The 22,216-nt window shown below is 40.2% G+C and overlaps 1 protein-coding gene across 1 annotated transcript in view; it reads left to right on the top strand.

Annotated features, from left to right (window-relative positions):
• LOC122804958 (cytadherence high molecular weight protein 2-like) overlaps positions 1-22,216 on the top strand; it is a 699,628-nt gene that overhangs the window by 312,677 nt on the left and 364,735 nt on the right. The window lies entirely within an intron of this gene.

The following is a 22,216-nucleotide window of genomic DNA, read 5'->3' as shown; positions in this document are numbered from 1 at the left end:
TTAAAGTTTCCCTTTTTCTATAGTAAATCCTATTATTATAGTACTCCCTTACCCCTCTTGCACTTAGTGTAATATTTGTCTGCCATTGTTGGTAATTCTTTCCTTGTTTTCTGCTATTGTTATATGTTAGTGTAGTCTTTCTTACCATTGCTGGTGTTTCCTTTTTTACTTTATTCTCTTAATAAAAAAAAATTCCTTTTCTTTCTTTTCCTTTTTTGTTGCTAGTATGTCTGATAAAGGGCCTTCTGGTTTTAAAAAATCTCAAAAGTGTGCGTGTGTTTATAAGTGATGTATAATGTTTGCAACTACAGTTGTTTCAATGGTGTCTGTCATGTAAAAGGTTTGCAACTAAAGTGATATAATTTTGTATGTTTTTCATTTATATAAATGTAAGATTGCCTTTGTAATATGTGTACGTTTAATAAAGATGTTTGAAAAGAAAAAAAAGTGTGGGCACAAATAGCCTCTTTCAGATGACCATGCATTATGTATTTACTGCATGGGCCCATAGCATTTCCAAGAGGACTGTTTAATTTGTAAAAACTTCAATCCTAAAGCAGTAGCCAACAGGAAGAATAAATTAATATTAAAGGGATCGCTTCTGTCAACTTTCAGTGAAGCTATTTCTGGGGCATAATCCCCCAAGATTAAAATTAATGAACCTCTGAATAAGTCTCTGAGACCTTCTACTTCCTTGACTCCATCTTGTGAGCTAGTAAAGAAAAAGCCAAGACCGGATCCGAAACCAGTTCAGATCCACTCTCCCTCTGATCCAGTAAAAAATCAAAAGATCCAATTTCTTCAGATCCAAAGGTCCTACCTAGGACAAAATACTGACCAACATTGGACCCAGTACCTTCCAGAGTTCCTTCTCCTTTTTTGAACAGATGTCATTCCATCCCTTGCCTCATCTCATTCTTCCAGGAGTTTGACTGAGGAAGACAGAAGGATGAGGAGATTCCTGTCAGCACAGATACAGATGGGTGTTCTTTTGGCTCCTACCCCTTTGGGTCTGGAAGCCTGTCCATCTACCACACCACCAGTAGCTGTTCCTTCTCTGATCTGAACCTTCCAGATCTGTCAGTGTCAGATCTGTAAATACCTTTATCTTCAGATGCGAAGCTTTTTCTGAGTGTACTGGCTCCAACATATTTGGATTCGGATGACTCTCAGAGCTGTAGCTGCTTTGTCAGGCCAGAGGTGTTGGATGCATCTCCGAGGTTTTCAGAGCCATCTTTCCCCCTTAGAGTTTCAGCATTGGATAGCTCAGCTCCAACTTCCTACTTGAGGAGATTGCTCTTGGGGCAGAGGGAGGCAGTGGTCCAGAAGTCTGCCTTCTCGGATCCAACAGTGTCCTTCTCTCTGGTGAGATCTGCCTTCGAGGTTGTGAAGAAAGTATTTTTTGCTGTGACAGGACAAACAGATCCAACCCCCTCACATCTCCAGTCTAATTCCCAAATGTCTCTACACTTAGAGCTACATAATTCTACACCCACACGGATAGCCAACTCAAGGCTCCCAGACTCCCCAGCAGGGCTTTGCAATCTCTTCTGACACTTCACAGGAGCATCCCACTGAGGAAGTCCATAGGAAGAAGTGCAAGAGAAGACATTTAGACTATCCACAAGTGTCAGTCATTGAGGATACTGATTTTGATGAGGGAGAAGGGTCCACATGATCACCTGCAAAAGATGTCTCATTTGGAGACATTCTTGAGACCCTTAAGCAGAGAGGTAGTTGGTCCTCCAGTAATCCTTCACCAAAGGAATCAGTACTTCTGAAGGCCTTTGAAGCTGGCCCATCTACCTCCTGGGTTTCTGTGCCCACCAACGAGCTCACTGATTTGGTCTCTAGGTGGGCTTGGAAGGAACCTGACTCAGTTGAGCCAGTCCCTAAGATGCCATATCAGATTCTGGCTTCACCTATCAGAAAGAAATTCTTGAGTAAGGGGGGTACTTGTGAATGCTGTGGTCATGGTGGTGGCCCCCAAGAAGGAACTTGCTGAACAAAGTTCCTCTGTTCATCCTCCTAACAGACAGTCTAGGGAGATGAATAGATTTGGGAAGTGTGGATATGCATAAGTGACTTTTGCCCTTAGGTCACTGAACTATTTGGCACATTTTACCAGACTACGAAGGGACTCGATCAAGGAACTTTTAAAATCCCTTTCCGGGACCATTACTGTTAGAACTAAATCTTCAGTGGCCTCTCAGTTGGCTACTGTCCAATACATTTCAAATTCATCCATGAGGCTTTTCTTGCATGCAGCCAAAGGTGCCTCAGGGGCAGTGGGTTCAGGCATATCCATTAGAAGGCATGCCTGGATGCACTTATGTGATTTTGCAGGGTCTTTCAAGTCCTTGTTCATCAATGCACTCATTGATGGCAGTTCATTGTTTGGCCCAAAAATGAAGGACACACTCTCCATGTGTGAAAAGGATGGAAAGACCATCTCTGCAGTGGACATGTTTTTCATCCCTTCAAAGATCCTTTTCTAGGAATCAATGAGGTGGTCAGAAAATGTGGTTCAGAAAGTCCCAGGTGTAGATAGTTCCCCTAGGGTCAGAAGGGACAATGTCCATGTGGTAGAGGAGGCCCCTAAAACAGGGGTCAAGAGGTGGTCCAGAGATTCTATCTCTGATAGATCCAATCAGCACTCCTGAAAGGAGGCTCAATTGTCCCCCTCTGGAGGCAACTGCGAGTCTACTATCCCTGCACCAGAGAGGCTGGTTAGAAATAACAAAAGATACTTGGGTGCAGAGGATTATTTCGAGAAGTTATATAATTCTCTTTTCCCTTCCACCTCCAACGGCATGCAAAATTCTTGATGTTCCATCCAGTCAGAGGAGAAAGCTGCTAGAAAAGAGAGTCATCCAAGAGGTCTCACAAGACCAGGTAGAATCTGGAACTTGCACAAGATTGTTTTTAGTGCCAAAGAAGACAGGGGACTGGTGGCCAGTTTTGCATCTCATTATCTTGAGCATGTCAGTTCGACATACAAAGTTTTGGATGGTCATGGTTCAGTCCATTCTACCCTTTCTGGGCAAGGATGACTAGATGTGCTCGATAGACCTGCAGGATGCATACTGTCACATAAAATTGAACAGAGAATCCAGAAAGTCTTTACGCTTCTGGCTGGGAGCCAGTCACTATCAATTCAGAGCACTGCCCTTTGGCCTCACCACGGCCCCTAGAGTGTTCACCAGATGCATGGCAGTGGTATCAGCTGACCTGAGACAGCAGGTATTTTGAGTGTTTCCATATCTAGACTACTATCTCATTATCTCCCTGGCCAGGCATCTGCTAATAAGCGCAAGAGATCAGGTACTTCAGACTTGTTATCTGAGGATAACCATAAATTCCGAGAAGTCTCAGTTACAACCAACTAAAACCTTGGAATTCATAGGAGCAGTTTTCAACATGATATCTATGACAGCTTATTTTCCTCTCAATCGAAAGTGCAGACTATCAGATTCCAGGTCAAGAAAATAATTTGCAATACCAGAAATTCAGTCCAGTTGATCCTTAAAGCTTTGGGGTCAATGTGAGCTGCCATAATCTTAGTTCCTCTAGCAAGATTTCATATGAGGATTCTTCAATGGAGCTAGCCACACAGTGGTCAATTCTTCATCAATGCATGTCATGTCAGCACAAATAAGAATCACTCGGGTATACAAGAGATACCTCTGGTGATGGATTAAATTGGATCAGGTTCTACAAGGCTGTCCTTTTATTCTCCCTCAACCCAAGGCCATAGTGACAACAAACTCATCCCAGATTGGGTGGGGGGCATTTTTGGCACTTCCTGGGGAAAACAGTCGAAGGCACTTGTTCCTCCTGAAGAGGACAATTTGCATGTCAATGTCCTAGAGATGAGAGCAGTGCTGTTGCATTGCAGGCCTTCCAGGACACTCTCCCTTTAGGGACAATTGTGATTCAGACAATATGTCAGTAGGTTGGTACATCAACAAACAAGGAGGAGCCAGATCGTACCCCTTGTGTTGAGAAGCACACAGAGTGTGGCAATGGGTGATCTCGTCCAATCACTTTCTCATAGCCATGCACTTCAGTGTGATAGTGGACAAATTGAGCAGGTCCATTCTTCTGCCTGGTCCCTCAACAAGAAAATGACAAACGATTTTCCATCAATGCGGCCAGCCTTGCTCCAATGTTTTTGCTTCTCCTGTAAACAACAAATGCAGCAGCTACTTTGCCCTAATTTTCCCTTCAGGGGAATCCCCAAGGGATTCTCTACTCCATAATTGGCCCCCGGTCTACTTTATGCTTATCCGCCAATTCCCCTAATTCCAAATTTTCTACAGAAAGCTGCCAGGTTGAAGAGCAAAGTCATTCTCATTGCACCTTACTGGTCACGACAGATTTGATTTCCCTTTCTTTGGCCTCATCTGCTTTACCAACCTTGGATTCTGGATCCAATGCCAGACCTCCTGTCTCACCTGACAGGCATGATGCATCCAGATATCTCAAACCTCAAGCTGACAGCATGGTTTCTCCAATTCCATTAATAGTCAGACAACCGATGCTCTCTTTTCCCGTCCATCATTTTTATTTATTTTATTTTACATTTGTTTACCAGGGAGGTCCAACTGGATAGAGCTGTCCATTTTCAGTGGAGGCCCAGGGAGAAAAGCTCAAGAACAATTGCTAACATACTATACATGAGATATTTGCATGATCATTGTGGTTTAGACATACAGTTATAAAATATAGCAGATAATAACATATGATTGCATAAGATATTTACATAAGCATAGTGGTTTAGACATACAATTAAAAGTATAGCAGGTAGTAACATATGACTGTTGTTCATACAGTATATTTAGTAGAGATAATCATGAAGATGTAATGAAGATAAGACAAGAAAAGAAAAACTAAAAATACTAGCCAGTTTGTCAAAGGAGAAGAATACAGACAAGTTTATATGAGGTTGATTGACATTTTAAGGGAAAGCTTTTCAAGTTAGTCTAGGGGAGAGTTAGTGGGTATAGACAGGGCAGTGGAGAGTAGGTGGCAGTGAGTTGGTAAGTAATGTATGATAATATATAGTGCATCTGTGGGAGTTTTAAAGAAGAGGTTGGATAGTGGGTAGGGGAAAGGTGTTAGAATATGTCAGCCAGGTGCTAGGCAGTTTCATGTCCAGGAGTTGTTTAGGTGGGAAATAAGCTGTTTTTTTGAAACTGGTTTTGTTAGGTTGTACCCTGATTTGTAGTGGTAGGGACTACCAAGTCTTGACAATGTTACTAGAATACATGGAGTCACCAGAGGTCTAATGGCTTTTGGAGATTACAGTTAGTGCCTTGTTAGTGGATCTAAGTTCTCGGTTATTGGAGTAGAGGGTGATCAGGTCTTGTAAGGCTGGAGTTTTGTCAGGTTGGTACAGTATTTGGTGAGCTAGAAGAAATTGGTTTAGAGCTAAGGTGTTTGGGAGTTTCAGCGAGTTTTAGGGCTTGACAGTGATGGGTGCTGTAGGAGGAAGTTTGTGGTGAATTTTGCTATTTTGTTGTGGCATACTGATAGCTTGTTTAAATCTGTCATGTTTAGATTAATTAGGACAGGAGAAGCATACATTAGGGTAGAGAGAAGATGGGTATGAGCTAGGGTAACTTTACTGTTGCAAGTTAGGAAGTTTTTACATCTGTAAAGTGTACCTAGTTTTTTGTTGACTTTGGTTATTGTATGAGCTATGTGTTTGTCAAATTTCATATTATTGTCAGTAATGACCCCTAGTATTTTGGTTTGTGTGATGGAGAGATAGGGGTGTTATCTGATGCAGAAATAGAGAATGGGGGAGTAGGTACTGCTGCTTTGGAAGGATGGAAGTTTATAAGTTGGGTCTTTTTAGGATTTAGTATTATCTGGGAATTTGTTAGCCAGGTTTTGATGGATGTAAAGGCTTCTTGGGTCTTGATGTGAAGTTATTGGATGGTGGGGGCAGAGCAGATTAAGGTGGAGTCATCAGTGTATTGAACCAGGTTTGCTAGAGAGGTGGCTTTGTGAAGATTATTTGTAAATATAGTGAAAAGTAGGGGTCCTAGGATTGATCCTTAGGGTACTCCTAGTTTTACAGGAAGTAGGGGGAAAGGGAGTTTTTCCACTGAACAGCTTGTTGGCATTGGGAGAGGTAGTCTTGATACCATTATAGAGTGGGGGTAGTTAGTTTTAATTCTGAGAGTGATGTTAGAAGTTTTGTATTGGAGACTGTATCAAACGCCTAGACTGCAGACACTAGTTGGCTGTTGTTGCATTGCATATTTACTAGGTTACTAAAATGGATGAGTGCAGTGGTAGTGCGATGGTTGGGGTGTAATCCGTTTTGAGTTTCAGCAAGAAGATTGTTGGATAGGAAATGTGTTAGGATCTGGGTGTGGATACATTTTTCCAGTATTTTAGCCAGTGTGGAAAGTATAGCTATAGGGCGGTTGTTTGTTATGTCAGTGGAGGTGCCCCCTTTGTGTGTTGGTAAAATGTAATAGATTTTCCAGAGAAGTGGCACCTTTTCTTCTGTGATTGATCTGTTAATGATTATACATAATGGATAGTAAATGGCTTTGGCGGCTATTTGTAGGAATTTGGCAGGTAGTTTATCTACTGCTAGGATGGTGGGTTTAAGTTTGGTTAGGTGTCTATAGACGGTGTAAGTTGGTACAGGTTGTAGGGTGAAGGAGTTGGCATTATTTGAAGGGTTATATAGTATAGTGGGGGTTTAGGAGGGTGGATCTGTTGACAGCTTTAGTATAGAGTTGGTAAATAACTCTGAATTGGATGGCTGTATTTATAGAGGTGGTGTCTATTTGGATGAGGAGTTCGTGATTTACCTGGTTGGAGAATACTGTTTATAGCAGCCCAGAACTTTTGTGGGTTGGTACTGTGCTTAGTTTGAATTTCACTATAGTATTTTTGTTTGTCTAGTCTGATTTGTTTTTTGACAGTGTTTCTCAGTTCTAAGAATGTTTGCCTATTAGGAGTAGTTTTGTTTTTGCATCAGGTGTCTCACGCTTTGAGCCTTTGTTTCATAAGTTGCCTAGTGCTCTTGGTAAGCCATGGGGCATAGATGATTTTAGTGTTGATCTGTCTTGGTGGGGCAAGCTGATTGAGAATGCCTAAGAACATAATGTTGAAATACTCAACTGCTTCATTTAAAGGAAGTGTTAAAAGGGGAGACCAGTTAGTGTTTAAGGGCTGTATTAAGGTCATCATCCCTGAAGTTTTTAGTGCATCTGATGTGTTTAAGAGAGCTAGTTATAGTGAGTTTAGTTTAATCTCTGATGAAGAAGGTTGAGAGGTGGTCACTTAGAGTGTTGCGTAGTGTACCGAAATTATGAGTGGAATATGGGCGATTGGTGAGAATTCAGTCTAGTATTGATTCTTTTTTGAGGTTTTGTCTACCCTAGTAGGGTAGGGTCATATTCTTTTATCTTCCCATAAGACTTCTAGAAGAAAACTTTACACAATTAAATGAAAAAGATTTGTTTACTGGGCACAACAAAAACACATTGACCCCGTCTCACCTCTTGTATAATGAATACCTGAATTTTTAGCAACAATTTTTAATGAGGGAGCTAGCTCCTCAATGAGTAAAGTTTAGTTAGCAGAAATCTTAATTTTCATATTGGGTTTTGAGTATTCTATTGTGGCCTCATCTAAACTTTGTAAAGCATTTTTGAGAGGCGCACTTCTGCTGAGCCCCCCCCCCATATAAAGATCCTACTCTACCATGGGTGTTGAACTTGGTACTGCAGGTCTTAATTCACTCTCCCTTTGAACCAGCAGCTAAATCCAATCTTAACTTTCTGGCCTAGAAAACTATCTTTCTAGGGCCATTACCTCTGCTAGAAGAATTTAAGAACTTCAAGCATTGTCCTGTAAACCTTCCTACTTGCTCTTTAATAAAGACAAAGTCACATTACATACCAACGCTTCTTTCCTTCCTAAGGTGGTGTCAGAATTCAATATCAATCAGTCTGTTAATTTGTCATTTTTCTTTCCTAAATTTGCAAATAAAGGTGAATATATGCTGCATTTATAGATGATCACAGACAATTACATTTTTACTTACAGAAAACATAAGAAATTAGGAAGACAGATCAATTATTTGTGTCCTTTGCAGATTCCAAATTGGGCAAAGCAGTTGCAAAGGTAACGTTAGCCAGATGGCTGATGAATTGCATATCATTTATGTATAACTAGTTGGGTAAAACCTTACCAAAACCTTTAAGAGCCCACTCAGTTAGGTCCATGGGAACTTCTTCAGTGTTTCTATCTAGGACTTCCATGGATGATATATGTGCAGCTGTGACTTGGGCCAGTCCTCATACCTTTATCACTCATTACAGACTGGATCTAGTCTCAAGGAGAAGAGCAGCCTTTGGCTCAGCTGTGCTCAGGAATATCCTTCCTTTGAGTCTACCCAGGATTTTAAGTAGCTGGAGACTGTCCCAACAGTGGAGGATAGAATGAAAATTGACATCAGATAAAAATGTTATTCACTTACCATAATGTTCCATTTGTGTTATCCATTTTCGTTCTTCCTCAACTTGCTACCCACCAACCTTCCAACCCATCTCAAAATGAATTTCTGGAAAAGCGAGAGATTATAATGACACCACTGACCTTAATTTTGAGCTCCAGATATGACCTTTCTGTCAGGAAAGTTATAATAGTTCTTTATATATTATGTAAAACAACAAACAAGATCTGAGGTATGTAAGGGGTTATGTGTAAGGAAGGAGCTCAAGAGCTTTTTTGTGGCTACGAGCTTCATGAGCTTTAGTAATGGCCGAGTTGGATCTGAGGATTGGATCTGAATCCAACAGTTGAAGAATTAAAATGGATAACACAAATGGAACATTATGGTAAGTACATAACTTCTTTTTCCAGCGCACACCTACTTACTTACTCTGTATAAAAGTAAATAAAGCCATATGTGATTCAAACAAATGAACATTTACTCACTTGTGCATTCTTTCTTTTTTACACCCACAAAAAGTTTTCAACCAAGTGAACATTCAACCTTTTCAGTTACAGCCATTTAGATTGCCAAAAGTACACTCCACTGAATTACAAATGAATGAGACCACATGTCCGAAAGACCAGTTATCCAAAGCATCACTATCCCAAAGCACACAATGCTAAAACAACAGGTAAAAGCAAACATCAACAAAACCACATAGTCTCAAACATTTTTGCAGGGGGACAAGCCCCCTGTACCCCCCATGAGGGGGCTGCACCCCCTACCCCATGTTAATTATATATACCAATTCCGAGATCGCACTACAGTGATAGAAAGGGTATATTTCTCAATTGTCACTATACTGCGATCTTCATTTGAAACTACGGACGCTGTCAAAATGTGAAAACAGTACGGTGTACCATAAAGTATACAAACACTAAATACTGGAAACTCACTCTGTTAATTCTTTTAACTCTTTCAGTGGAACAAACTTCAGGATAGTGATGTTTTGGATAACTGTTTTTTTGGACATGTGGTCTCATTCATTTGTAATTTGGTGGAGTGTACTTCCAGCGATCTAAATGGGACCCATATGTGTGTGTGTGTGTGTGTGTGTGTGTGTGTGTGTGTGTGTGTGTGTGTGTGTGTGTGTGTGTGTGTGTGTGTGCGTGTGTGTATATATATATATATATATATATATATATATATATATATATATATATTTACCTCAATTCATCGAAATCCCATATTATCGAATCTCACGGAATAATGAAGATCTTCCCAGGGTAAGTAACCACTTAACCAAAAAGAAACAAAACCCAAACTGCACCATACCTACATCCCTAACCCACCCAGGTGGGTTGCTATACCCCACCCCCACCCCTCTAACTAAATATACCAAGTCCGAGATCACACTACAGTTGGGAAAATGTAAAGTTCACCATCTCACACAACAAGTTACTTACCCTGGGAAGATCTTTGATGTTCTGCTGCTTTGATGAAGTGGGAGTTTGATATTTTGAGTGTCGACAAAGTTAGATTCAATAATATGGGATTTCAACAAACCACGGTAGACCCATCTATGTATATATATATATATATGTGTGTGTGTGTGCTTGTGTTTGGGTATCTCTCTCTCTCTCTCTATATATATATATATATATATATATATGTGTGTGTGTGTGTGTGTGCTTGTGTTTGGGTATCTCTCTCTCTCTCTCTCTATATATATATATATATATATATATATATATATACATACAAAAGAAAGACTGCACTGCGGGCATGGCCAAGACTGAGAGCAGCAACTGGTAAAACCTCTGTGACTGAAAACTTTTCTCTGACAAAAAATTTAATCAAAAAATTAAAATTTGAAGATGCTTGCTTGCTAATTTTATTCATTAATCATCAAAGAAAAGATTTACACCTTCAAGTTCTTCAAAAGCAATAGTTTTTCTGTTAAAAGTTCAGCTATTTAGTTAAGAGAGAAGAGACTTCAACATGAGTCACTCAAGAAATGGTACTCAGGCTTCTTGTGTTAGCATTCAGTCAGTATTATCTAGTATACAGGATATATTACTTAAAATAGACAAACTGGATACAAAACTAGAATATTTCAAAGAAGAGACCAGAAAGATGATGGAACATTTTGAAGCTATTATGAAATAACAAGGGGCACAAATCTACAATATTGAAGAGACTTTGAATTATCATCAAAGTGAAATAACTCAAGGTAAGTCTCAGACTAAATTTCTTTTAAAACAAAATAACTGTCTCATAGAAAAAACTTACTGATATAGAAAACAGACAAATTGTAGCATGTTACAGGCCACCCTCACAAACTCAGGAACCTCACATGGCCTTCCTGAAAACACTAGAGGGGATAAATGTATCACCAAACACCATCATACTAGGTGACTTCAATTACCCTAATATAGACTGGGAACACTACTCAAGCCCAAACACCCTAGCCCAAAAGTTCCTGGAATTCATAAACTCAAATGCCATGGAACAACTAGTCACCATCCCCACAAGAGGAGAAAACATACTTGATCTCATCATCACGAACATGGGAGCACAATGTTCAACACTGGAAGTATACCCCTCACTGGTGAGATCAGATCACAAACTAATCTCGCTGGAGGTCCTCATCCCACCCCCACCTGAAAAGACCACAGTAAAGAACTTCTCGAAAGCCGACTTCACACTTCTAAAGACTAGTGTGGTCTCCTTTAAGGCCCCGAGCTGACGGAAAACAGTACTCAAGCCGCTGAATCACTTACAAATGCCTTCTACCAGCACCTGCAGGACTGCATGGATAAGGCAATCCCAAGCAAAACAAAGACTCTTTGTACCAAAGGCAAGCGTCCACTCTGGTGGACCCCAGCCATAAACAAACTCTACAACAAAAGGAGGAAGCTACTACAAGATAGAGCAAAATCCTTAAAAGGTAAGACACCCTTGATCACTATAAGTAAAAAACTAAGAGCTCTCATAAAATCATCCAAAGCAAATTTTGAGAGAAAAATAGCTAAAGACTCAAAAGACAATCATAAGGCCTTCTTTAGCTATGTTAGAAACCTGGGAGGAAACTCCCAGATATGCTCAGAACTAGTTCAAAATGATGTGAAGATTACTGATCCTACAGGCATTGCCAACATACTGGCTGACAGGTTCAGTGCAAACTCCCCCCCCCCAAAAGGAGAGATATCTATACCAAGCGATTGCAGCCCCCCAAACATCTCCAACGCCCAAGTGAGAACTGCTCTCTCCAAAGCAAAAAACACAGCATCCATGGGACCTGATGGTGTCCCCGGCTGTGTGCTCCACGAACTCAATGAGGAATTAAACCCACAGCTAGGACAGCTGTTTAATCATAGTCTTACCTCTGGATACGGACTCCAGGAGTGGCGCACTGCAACTGTGGTCCCACTTCACAAAGGCGGTGCCTCCACCGACCCTGGAAATTACCGGCCCATTAGCTTGACAAGCCTTATCTGCAAAGCCATGGAGAGGATCATAATGGACCTCATAAATAAAGACATAGGGAATTTGCAGACTTTGGATCCATCCCAGTTTGGCTTTGTCAAAGGCAGATCATGCCTTCTAAACTTGGTTGACTTTTTCGAAATAGTCACCAAAGCCATTGATGAGGGAAAGGCAGTCCATACAGCCTACCTCGATCTGGCGAAGGCCTTTGATACAATACCCCACTCGGGTATCATTGAAAAACTCATCAGCTTAAATGTTAACCCATACATCACAAGATGGGTTGCAAACTGGCTGAGTGACAGAACCCACAGGGTCAGAGTTGCTGGCGCCATGTCAGACTCAAAGCCTGTCACAAGTGGTGTACCACAGGGCTCAGTCCTGGGCCCACTCTTGTTTGGCATCTACTTTTCCAAGTACAAGCAAACACAGGAGGGTTATGGCTGACAAAGTTTGCAGATGACTGCAAACTGGGCGCCATAGTAGAAAACACATCTGACACAGATATCCTTCAGAAGGGTCTCACAGAAACGGATAACTGGTGCCAGAGCCATGGCCTAAAGTTAAATGCCAAAAATGCATAGTCATACCCTTCGGGAAAAACAAGGTTACCCCTAGCTACCAAATAGGTGGCAATCCACTGAGTACAGAAGAAGTTATCAGGGACCTGGGGACCCAGGTTGATAGTAGTCTGTCATTCGACACCCATGTAGCTAAAGTAGTTAGGAAGACCTTCTACATTGCCCACCTTATCATGAAGGGATTCTCATCTAGATCAAGGGAGGTCATAGTCTCCCTATACTCATCACTCATCAGACCAATGATTGAGTACAATGCCCCATTCGGAGTGTATCTGACCCGACACTTGCAGCAGCTGGAGAGGCCACAAAAGTTCCTCACCAAAAGGATAAAGGGTCTCAAACATCTGTCCTATGCTGCCCGACTGAAAGAACTCCAGCTCTATTCAGTCGCCACCGCTTGCTCAGAGGTGACCTTTGCCTAACATACAAGGCCATGTCAAACCCAGATTTGATGAATATGCTTCACCTCAAAAATCTAGATCCGTCAGAGCCACAAGGGCGGAGACTTAAACCTCGACACGGCTATTAATAGGACGTGCTGGAGGGATAGATTCATCACCCAAAGACTCCCTATGCTGTGGAATAAAATCCCGGTATATGTGAGGCAGAGCACCTCGCTGGCCTTGTTCAAGAGAAATCTTGACCAATGGATGGGAGATTGCAGATATACCCCAGGGATTACCTCAGTGTCACTGCTCAACAGAGGCACAGCAAAATAATGGGTATAGTTCCCCATACTAAAGGGGTGGCGTAAGCCACAAAACTATGGGCTAGGCTTGTAAATACCCTCGGGCAGATAGCCTAGTATGAACCTATGAACCTATGAACCTATGAACAAAATAACGTTAGAATTTATAGTATACCTGTAAAGTATGAGGGGGACAATATAATAAACTTCTTAACTACATGGCTACATAAAACATTAAATCTACCTGAAATTTTATCTTTTGGAATTGAAAGAGCGTGTAGATCCCTGAGCACCTTCAAAAAGGAAAACTCACCACCATGCTCTGTTATAGTTAAGTTCATGTCTGTAGCTTAGAAAAAGATCAAATATTAAAAGCAGCATGGTCCAGCCAACCTATTAAAACAGGTGAACATGTAGTCAGATTTGACAATGACTATTCCAGTAAAGTAAAGAGTAAAATAAAATCCTGTTTACTGCTAATCAAGGAACTTAAAAATAACAATATTAAAGCCACATTGGTGTTTCCTGCAAAGATTAAATTATTCTTTTCTGAAGAAACAAAAATATTTAACACGCTGGAGGAGCCATCCACTTTTGTTTACAGCAATAAAATCCTTAATACTGAAGAAATGGAGTGGAACAGTATATCTCTAGAGAGAGTGAGCTGATTTCTTGGAAAACTGCATCTAAAACACCTGAAAACAAATGAGTCTTATTTATTTAACATTTGTTTACTGGGAAAGTCTGACTTAGAACGAGCCAATTTTCAGTGGAGACCCGGGGAAAAATGCTGTAGACGCATGTCTTTGAAATGTGGGAGGAAACTGGAACACCCGGAGAAAACCCACACGAATGCAAGGAGGACATGCAGACTCCACACAGAAGGCACTCCAGCCAAGAATTGAACTGGAGAACCTCTTGCTGTGAGGTGACAACGCTACCACTGCACCACTGCACCATCCATTATTCATTGATTGCTGGACTATTATTTTCTGAAACAATAGATTTACATTTTAAGTAAAAGTTTTTTACTTGACTTTAAGCCTCAAAAACATATGTAAGTGTGTATTTATATTTTAAGCTAAAGCTTCTTCCTAATGAGGAATATAAAAGGTTAATTTTACCGTTTTACTATATTTACAGTGAAAAACTTAATATATTTAATTTAACTAAACCTGTAAGTGTGTTTCCAAATGTTAAATAAATACTTTCTATAAGAAAATATGTATTTGTATGAAAACAAAAGAATGTTCCATCTTTTCAGAATCTTACAATTTTCCCACCTTGAGCTGTGCTGAAGAAAATCTAGGTCAAAATTAATCAGTGAGGTCTGTGAAAGAAGAAAAAGAACCTTCTATTTTCTATTTTTTTCATTTCTCGAGTATATATGTATAAACCTCTAACTCAAGACTTTAAGATATTCTCACAAAACAATACTGAAATTGAACTAGTAAAAACATCAAAACTACCAGGCATTACAACTGATGACAAACTCTCCTCTGAGAATCATATTCACGACATGATAAAAAAATAATTTTAAGCTAGTTAAGCTGTATAGGCATACGGTTTACTTGGATAGGCCCACCAAGTTAAAATTGGCTAACAGGCTACTCCTCCCTTCCCTCCTGTATGATAGCCCCATAATCACTAACCTACGCGCATCTCTCATGAATAACTTATAATCATGCTACTACAAAATAACAATGTTTGTCTCCAGTATGCCAAGTTGCATACATCACTGCCTAGACATTAAAGAATTAAAGTGGTTTGAATTCCCCCATTACCTAAATAACACCCAACTTACTCTCACCCGCAAATTGTTACATAACCCAAACTACTGCCCTTCACTTCAGACTATACTGCAAACATACACTCCAACCCGGAATCTTAGGTCTTCTAACAAACTGCTCCTAAGTATATCAAAATCCAACAAATGACCTGGACAAAGATTTTATTCCTATACTGTTACTAAACTATGGAATGCTCTGACTTCCTCTATTACTCAACTAGTCTCCATAAAAGCATTCAAATCTGCACTAAAGTGCCACTACCTTAATAATCATATCTGTTCCTGTGATCACGTACCTAAGCCACCATAAACAATTATTTCTTTACAAGCTTCTCACAAGTCCTTTAAGAACGTCCTTCTACACCAGTTAACTATATCTAAATTTACTTCCTCTCAAGAATTTCTCCTATTTCTAGCCATTTAAACTCTATAACCTATCTTATAAAAATGTTTTACTTATGTAACTTTCTAACTGATTGAATTGAGGACAAGCTTATTGGATATGAATGCTTTTAATCCCTACTTTAATGTTGTAGTTAACATCTGCACATGTCTATACTATTTGAATATCCTTTATATAAAAATTTTGTAACTGTATTTTTGGAGCTTTTCTTCCCAGGCCTCCACTGAAAAGTGGTCTCTGACCCAGTGGACTTTCGCGGTCAACAAATGTCAATAAATAAATAAATATGTGAAAAATCTAGTCACAATGCCCCTTTTCTTTTCTTAGAAGGGAAGAATTGGTAAGCAAAAGCTATAGTAATGTTATAACATATAAGCTAATTAAACTAGGCAAAATTAACTATTACACTGACATCCAAACCAAACAGTGCAACAACCCACAAAAATTCTGGTCAGTAATAAATAGGATACTACAACCAGGCAAAATTAGCACCCCCCCCCCCCCCACCAACAACACCTTAGATAATATTGCTACCCAGTTTAACAGATATTTCACAGAAACTATCCTAGCTATGGCCAACAGTCAATCTACCTGTCCTATAACACCCACTAATAACCCACCTAATAACATAAATGCCTTCTCACTGTGACCAGTTTCTACTGAAACAATCAAAAAACAACTACACAAACTGAAGCCAACAACACTAGCAGCAGAGAATCCACTTGCTGACTTCCTCAAACTCACAGCAGAGGGTATTGCCTACCAGTAACTATTCTTATCAACAGCTCCATATTGGAACATTCAATCCCTTCACTCTGGAAAACCTCTTACATCACAACCCTTCATAAAGGTGGCACATCAACAGATTTAGCTAACTACCATCCAATTGCAATGTTATCCCCTCTGTCTAAAATACTTGAAAGAACCGTCCATAAACAATTTACTGACTTCATCCATAATAACAAACTACTAACCAGTTCTCAACATGGCTTTAGACAATATCATAGTACAACCACGGCACTAATGTCATTTACCAATACTATCAACGAACACAGAAACAATAACATGTTTGTATCCGCTGTCTTCCTAGACCTATCCAAAGCTTTTGATATGGACTCCCATAATAAATTACTAACAGAACTAAACTTATCTCAGTCCACCCTTGTCTGGTTCCAGGATTAACTAACTGCTACACGCCAGCAAGCAGTACGCTGGCAACAAACAATCTCTCCACTACTCCCAGTTACCCTAGGAGTCCCACAAGGCTCAATACTAGGATCCCTTCACTTCTCAGTGTTTACAAATAACCTCCATAACTCAACCCACTGGCCTCCTTCATCCAATACGTGGATGACTCCACAGTCATATGTGCCACTTATAACTTACAGGAACTCCAAACACAAACTCAACAATCATTCCTAGAATTAGAAAAATGGTTAAACAACTCTCAGTTTAGTTCTAAATCCCCAAAAAAAACAAAGCTCATGCTATTCCAGCCCACAAAACCTCTGTACCCATGACCACTTTTAGCATCACTTCATTAAATAATACCATCATCACCCCCTCCCACCATACTAAACTTCTAAGAGTTGAGATAGACTGTAATATGAGAGTTTATGTCCAAATATCACAGACAGTCAAAAAAAATACACAAAAAACTTGGAACATTATACAAAAATAAACAATTCTTCACAGACAACACTAAAGCCACTATTGCCCAGACACATCTAATCTCTACACTGCTGTATGCATTCCATATACTGATAAACCAAAGAAAATCAGAATTGGCAAAATTAGAAACCTGTTACAATAAAATTACCAGATATGTTACAAACGGTTCCCTATGAAACCATCGAAGTTACACTACATCGAGAATGACTACATCGAGACTAGACCATCGAAAGTACATAACAGCGAAAACAGAAATCGTCGACATTTAAAACACCGAACACCAGAACACCGACACACGGAACGTAAACAACACACTACACTACATAGAATACACACTAGCCCTGACCCAAACCCTAACCCTAAGGTCCGACACTATCGCACACTTCACCTACCTGCACCCTAACCCTAACTCACTTACCCACCCCTAGCCCAAGCTCCGACACTATCGCACACTTCACCTACCTGCACCCTAACCCTAACTCACTTACCCACCCCTAGCCCAAGCTCCGACACTATCGCACACTTCACCTACCTGCACCCTAACCCTAACTCACTTACCTGACCACTCCTACCTCCGTCACTGTCGCACACTTACCGGGTCGCGTTAAACATACACCAGTGCTGTGACATTCCATTTCGACGCTTTGGAAGTCGACGATTTCCGTTTTCGATGGTTTGCAATTTCAATGTAGAAGTCCCGATCTTCTCATTTTCGATGTAGTGTAACTTCGATGGTTTCATAGGAAACCGTTACAAACTCAGCATATAGATCACACCACTGTACAGCACTCAAAAAACTTAACTGGCTGGAACTCCCTCAACTCATTCTCTTTAACCAACTAACTATAGGCCATAAACTCTTCTACAGTCCTGATGATTTCCAAAAGTATCTACACTATGTTCTTAAACTGACTTGTAATTCTTTTGCCATTTGTAACTTTGCTGTGATTACCCAAATGTACTTTTACAGCACTGTACCTTGTTGTTGCTTTCAATTATGTATCTACCCTGTGTTTTAATTGCTCAGTAACTATTCTATGTTATATATTATGTGGAGCTATGCTGTAATTATCCAGTGTATTTTTTACTAGACTGTACTTCGCTGCTGCTTCTCAAATGTATCTACCCTGTGTTTATAATTGTCCTGTAAATGTTGTATACTGTATTTTATGTGGAGATTTTCTCCTCAAGCCTCCGCTGAAAAAGGACATATGCCCAGTCAGACTTTCCCAGTAAACAAATGTAAAATAAAATAAATAAATAATGTGTGTGTGTGTGTGTGTGTGTGTGTGTGTGTGTGTGTGTGTGTGTGTGTTTATATATATATATATCTGTGTGTGTGTGTGTGTGTGTGTGTGTGTATGTGTGTGTGTGTGTGTGTGTGTGTGTGTGTGTGTGTGTGTGTGTGTGTGTGTATATATATATATATATATATATATTTATGTGTGTGTGTATATTTATATATATATATATATATATAAATATATATATATATATATATATATATATATATATATATATATATATATGTATATGGTTCTAGGGTAACATACAAGAGTGGAGGAAGATGCACACAGGTGGATTATATCTTTTGTATAAGGGCCAGTCTGAAGGAGATTGGAGACTGTAAAGTGGTGGCAGGGAAAAGTGTAGTTAGGCAGCATAGGATGGTGGTTTGTAGGATGACATTGGTGATCAAGAGGAGGAGGAGGAGTGTGAGGGCAGCACCAAGGATCAAATGGTGGAAATTGAAAAATGGTAATTGTGAGGTGGAGTTCAGGGAAGAGTTAAGACGGGTACTGGTTGGTAGTGAAGAGTTACTGAATAGCTGGGTAACTACAGCAGAGCTAGTAAGAGAGATGACTAGAAAGGTGCTTGGTGTGACATCTGAAAAGAGGAAAGAGGACAAGGAGACCTGGTGGTGGAATGAAGAAGTACAGGAGAGTATACAGAGAAAGAGGTTGGCGAAGAAGAAGTGGGATTGTCAGCGAGATGAAGAAAGTAGACAGGAGTATAAGGAGATGAGGTGCATGGCAAAGAGAGAGGTGGTGAAGGGTAAGGATAAGCCATATGAAGAGTTGTATGAAAGGTTGGACCATAAGGAGGGAGAAAAGGACCTGTACCGATTGGCTAGACAGAGGGACCGAGCTAGTAAAGATGTGCAGCAGGTAAGGGTGATAAAGGATAATGAGGGAAATGTACTCACAAGTGAGGAGAGTGTGTTGAGCAGATGGAAAGAGTACTTTGAGGGGCTGATGAATGAAGAGAATGAGAGGGAGAGAAGGTTGGATGATGTGCGGATAGTGACTCATGAAGTGCAGTGGATTACCAAGGAGGAAGTAAGGATAGCTATGAAGAGGAAAGGCTGTTGGTCCAGATGACATACCTGTGGAAGCATTGAAGCATGGAAGTATTTAGGTGAAATGGCAGTGGAGTTTTTAACTAGATTGTTTAATGAAATCTTGGAAAGTGAGAGGATGCCTGAGGAATGGAGAAAGTGTTTTGGTACCAATTTTTAAGAATAAGGGTGATGTGCAGAGCTGTAGTAACTACAGAGGGATTAAAGTGATCAGTCACAGCATGACGTTATGGGAAAGAGTAGTGGAAGCTAGGTTAAGAAGGGAGGTGATGATTAGTGATCAGCAGTATGGTTTCATGCCAGGAAAGAGCACTACAGATGCGATGTTTGCTCTGAGAGTGTTAATGGAGAAGTACAGAGAAGGTCAGAAGGAGTTGCATTGTGTCTTTGTGGACTTAGAGAAAGTATATGACAGGGTGCCTAGAGAGGGGTTGTGGTATTGTATGAGGAAGTTGGGAGTGTCAGAGAAGTATGTAAGAGTGGTACAGAATATGTACAAGGGTAATGTGACAGCAGTAAGGTCTGCGGTGGGAGTGACGGATGCATTTAAGGTGGAGGTGGGATTACATCAAGGATCAGCGTTGAGCCCTTTCTTATTTGCAATGATGATGGACAGGTTGACAGACGAGATCAGACAGGAGTCCCCGTGGACTATGATGTTTGCAGATGACATTGTGATCTGTAGTGAGAGTAGGGAACAGGTAGAGGAGACCCTGGAGAGGTGGAGATATGCTCTAGAGAGAAGAGGAATGAAGGTCAGCAGGACTAAGACAGAATATATGTGTGTGAATGAGAGGGAGGATAGAGGAATTGTGAGGATGGCGTTTATATTACATTATTTAAAGCTGAAAACACCGAACACCATTTAATCAAACCTAAATAATCTAAAACACACAATATCGAACATTCAGAACAGCAAATTTTTTCCCAGGGAAAAAATTCGCTATTCCGAAACACATTCACACAACACTGACACATCAAAAAAACAGCAATCCACACACACTTAAAATCATACATCTAACCATACACTAAGCTATACAAACACTACTATCTATCCACTTACCTTAACCCAACCCTAACCCTAAGGTCTGTCACTATCGCACACTCACCTTAACCATGCCCTAACCCTAACTCACTTAACCCACCCCTAACCTTAAACTCTGTCACTATCGTGCACTCACCACACCAGCACCATAACCCTAACTCACGAAACCTGCACCCTAAACCTAACGTCCACACAATCACACACTTACCTGAACCCCCGTAACTTTGCAACACAGTGCTAAAAATAGCGAAGCCACAGAAACAGACAACCAAATTCTTTCCCTAGGAAAGAATTCGATGTTCTGCAGCTTCGCTATTTTTAGCATTCGATGCATAGTGTTCGACATTGTGGCATTCGACATTATCGGCTTTCGATAACATGATATGAACCCTGAGGATGCAGGGAGTAGAGGTGGCAAAGGTGGATGAGTTTAAATACTTGGGGTCAATAGTTCAAAGTAACGGTGAGTGTGGAAGAGAGGTGAAGTAGAGAGTACAGGCAGGACGGAGTGGGTGGAGAAGAGTGTCAGGAGTGATTTGTGACAGATGAGTACCAGTAAGAGTGAAAGGGAAGGTCTACAAGAGGGTAGTGAGACCAGCTATGTTATATGGGTTGGAGACAGTGGCATTGACAAAAAGACAGGAGTTTGAGCTGGATGTGGCAGAATTAAAGATGTTAAGATTTGCACTGGGTGTGACGAGGGTGGACAGGATTAGGAATCAGTATATTAGAGGTTCAGCCCAGGTTGGAAGGTTTGGAGACAAAGCCAGAGAGGCAAGATTACGTTGGTTTGGCCATGTGCTGAGGAGGGATGCAGAATATATTGGGAAAAAAATGCTAAGGATGAAGCTGCCAGGTAAGAGGAAAAGAGGAAGGCCTAAGATAAGGTTTATAGATGTGATGAGAGAGGTCATACAGGTGGTTGGTGTGACAGAGCAAGATGCAGAGGACAGGAAGAAATGGAAACAGTTGATCCGCTGTGGTGTGACCCCTAACGGGAGCAGCCGAAAGAGGAAGAAGATGGTTCTACAAACTCATAACATCTAATTTCAAAACAGCGAGACCATAAGACTGAAAATTCAAAACATCTAAAACTCATAACATTGAATCTCACAACATCGAAAACTACAAAGCAAATATAAATAGCACCTCCTCCACCTATAACAACACCAAATAAAAAAACACACTTTTTACAATGTTGGGGCTCTGCCCCCCACACCCCCCGTATAGTAAATATACCAACTCCGAGATTGTACTACAGTGGGAAAAAGTTAATTTCCTAACCTCACTGTAACGTGATTACCATAAAGAATTGTCTAAATCACTTACCTGTATAACCTAAAAACATGTACAGAGTGGCATAATAAGCACTATATATAGATTAACAGAATAAACTATAATATTTACATGTTTGATGATACACTACTCAATTTTATACATTTTCGATGTGAAATTTGATGTTATGAGTTTTAGATGTTTTGAATTTTTGATCTTATGGTCTCGCTGTTTTGAAATGAGCTATTATGAGTTTTCTACATTTTGAAGTGAAACTATATATATATATATATATATATATATATATATATATATAGCAATGTTTTAACATATAATTTGCTAACGTTTTACATCTTAACAGCTTATGCTTCAGTGTCATTAACTTTAACTATACATACTAACTGTACATGTTAACTGAACAGAGTATAAATATATGTTTGTTACTG

This window comes from Protopterus annectens, chromosome 1.part1 (genome assembly GCF_019279795.1).
Source record: "Protopterus annectens isolate FY-2018-M chromosome 1.part1, PAN1.0, whole genome shotgun sequence".
Taxonomy (NCBI): domain Eukaryota; kingdom Metazoa; phylum Chordata; order Ceratodontiformes; family Protopteridae; genus Protopterus; species Protopterus annectens.
The sequence above is the reverse complement of the archived record's forward strand: the minus strand, read 5'-3'. Positions and strand labels throughout refer to the sequence as shown.